This window comes from Octodon degus, unplaced genomic scaffold (assembly GCF_000260255.1).
Source record: "Octodon degus isolate 3935 unplaced genomic scaffold, OctDeg1.0 scaffold00122, whole genome shotgun sequence".
Classification (NCBI taxonomy): Eukaryota; Metazoa; Chordata; class Mammalia; order Rodentia; family Octodontidae; genus Octodon; species Octodon degus.
In genome coordinates, this window is record NW_004524698.1 from 3,122,567 (window position 1) to 3,125,914 (window position 3,348).

Here is a 3,348-nt window from a genome sequence, read left to right on the forward strand (position 1 = left end):
ACAAAGACTGAGGGAGGCTCAGTTGTGGTGGGAAACAAAAGTGTGGTTTGAGCCAAGTTGAATGGGATAAGCCCACTGGACACACACATCAAAATGTCAAATCAAGGTGTCACATGGGAGTCTAGGGTTCTTCTAAATCCTTATGTAAAGGATATGAAATGGTAATACAGACTATTTTTAACATGTTTTTAATGCTAAAATACAGAAACATTTATGAATTATGAACATTTTCCTGTCAGCCTACAAAAACAAATCAAGGGCATACTCTTCAACCACAGCTAAGTGAAGGCATTTTTGGAGGCAGCCAAACAGTATATAGTATATGTCCTGAAAGATGTTGCCTCCAGGCAGCTAACTCAAGCAAGAACAGATAGTGAGCATGTCACATTGCCCTCAACCTGCTTCGCACCCCTCAGATTTCAAGCTTGCCTTTGGCAAAAGTGCATACTTTGGTTGTACTTATCCTATGGTGTAGCAATCAGGTAGCAGAGCTGACATTTTGCTATGAAAGGAAAGGAGCCTGATAAATTCTCACCCAGATCAAAGTCCATCTCTTTATCTTTATTTGTGCCTGGTCAATGGTATATTAAAAGACCTACTAATTTTTCTTTAAGAAGAGCCATGAGTCTACTCAAATGAACAGAAAGACCCAAATCTGTAACCACAGAAGTGATAAGATGGTTCCTAGAAATAATTAGGAATTATACAAGGTAAGATTGGGTGGGTTTTTTGGCAAAGGGATGAATTTGGACAGTGGTTTACACAGATATGTTTATTCTTTCCCCAGTCACTGAAAGAGGCCCAAAACACCCAATCTAGACTTAAAAAAAAAAATGTGAAGCTGTCAGAAATGTAGCAGAGATCCACCTCAGTGGGCCCACTGGGAAGAAGCCATGGGATAGGCAGGCATCAGGGCCTACCAGTCCACTTGGATGGGGCTCAGCATGAAGGAGCCAAACACTGCAACCAGACCCAAGCAAGGTCCATCCAATGGAGTTTGAGGTCAGTAGATCTAGACCTGGTGAGCTGAGGCATACAGCTGGGCCTAGCCAAGCCCAGACTGAAACCCAGACCCACAGGAGCATCCTTGAGGCACAGAGGTGGTAGCAGAGAGGGCAAAATCTTGAGACAAGCACAAAGCAAGAATCTCTGACACAGGAGAGATACCCAAAAGTCCCACTCTTTACAGAGAGGCTCTGACTGCAGTGATACAGCTGCCTACTAGCAAACTCTCATAAAAAGCTATCACAGAAATCAAAATAAAGAGTTCTCTCTCAAATAGAAAATGACAAAAAGAAGGGGAAACATGCAATCTCAGGCCCCAAGCCGACCCAGAACAAACCCAGGAGACATCAGAATAGAAGAAATTGGAAGTCACATGCCTGAAATCTCGGAAATAACAGTGTCTGATGTAAAGGAACAAATGCAGAAGGGTATAGAGGAAATCAGACCAGAAATAATCTCACAGGGAAAAAAAAAAGAAATAACTATAATGGAAGAATTACTAAGTGCTTCTAAAGAAGATACTGATACAAAAAAGTAAAGGAGAATAGAAAATTATGAAAACCTTGAAAGAGAAATATAGGAAAGAAATAGAATGTATGAAGCAGATTCAAAGAGATATACAAGAAAGCAAAACCTCCATTAAAAGTTGGCAAAACTTTGAATGAAAATGAAGATAGACTTTCAGACCTTGAAGACACAGTTGCAGCTAGTGAAAAAGAAACATCTCTTAAAAACAACAGGGATCCAAGAATAATAATTCAACAGCTCCAAGATGATGCAAAGATGAAAAACATAAGAACTAATACACATCAATGAGAAAAAAAGAGGCAACGTAAATTACATAAAAAGAATATGGGCAGAAGTAATAGCAGATAACTTCCCAAATAAGGGCTGGGGATATAGTTCAGTGACTTAAGCACCTTCCTGGCAGGTGCAAGGTCCTGAGTTCAATCCCTGGTACTACAAAAAAAGAAAATTAAAAAAAAAAGAATGAAAGAAAACTTCCCAAATATGGGAAAACAATCTGGCATTCAGATAACTGAGGCATTATAGAACTGCAAATACTATCAACCCAATTAAAACTACATCCAGACATAATAATCAAGGTCCCAGAAACTTAGTATAATAACATACTAAGAGCTGCTAGAGAAAAGAAACAGATCACATTGAAAGGAAAACCCATCAGAATAATAGCAGATTTCTCCTCAAAAACCATCAAGGCAAGAAGAACATGCAGCAAAGTGCTTCAAGTCCTACAAGAAAATAAATTCCAACCAAGACTGATACACCCTAAAAAACTCTCTTTCAAGTTTAATGGAGAAGTGAAATACTTTCAGGACAAAGAGTAACTAAAGAAATTCATGACGACCAAACCAATCCTACATAGAGCACTAAAAGATATTCTAGAAAGGGATCAAAATGCCCACAATTCCAAGAATGACAACAGAAAGAAGTCACCAAACATGGCAAACTATTAAACACAGGAGAAAAGTAGGGAACCAATAGCAGGAAAATAACATGACAAGTCAATACACACCAACTGTAACCACCAATGTAAATGAACTCAATTCATTAATTAAAATAAACTGGCAGAGTGGAGTAAGAAACAAAATCCAGGACCTGGGGCCCTCCGGATCCTGAATAGACCCCAGAGCCCAGACCCTGCGAGTGACTGAGACGAACCAGGACCCGCGGATCCTGAATAGACCCAGAGTGCAGGCCCGGTGAGTAAGGGAGATGACCCAGGCCGCGAGATCTTGAATAAAACCAGAGCGCAGGCCTGGCGAGTGAGTGAGACAACCCGGGACCCACAGATCCTGAATAGACCCAGAGCCCAGGCCCAGCATGTGAGTGAGACCACCCAGGGCCCGCGGATCCTCATTCTACCCAGAGTGCAGGCCCAGCACGGAACCCTTCATCAGAATTCCCTGCAAAGAGGCTAGAGGCAAGACCCACCCACCCAGCTGATTCAGGAGCAGAACATCTTGCCAGAGAGACACAAAGGGTTCATCTCTAACACCTGCAGCAGAAAGAAGTGGACGACACAGCCAGAACCAAACAACACCCACCTGGAGGAATCGGAACTTCGTAGATCCAGACCTGGTGCTAACGTAATCACTCTATCTAAGCTCTACACCAAAGGTCAGAAGACAATGGTATATGAAATGACAAAGCGAAGGAACAAAATGCAGTCTCAGGCCCCGAGTCCACCCAGTACAATTGCAGAAGACACTAGCACTGGGGAAACTGGAAATCACAAGCCAGATATCTCTGAAATAATAGCATTGGCAGTAAAGAAACAACTGCAGAAAGGTATAGAAGAAATCAGATCAGAAATAATTT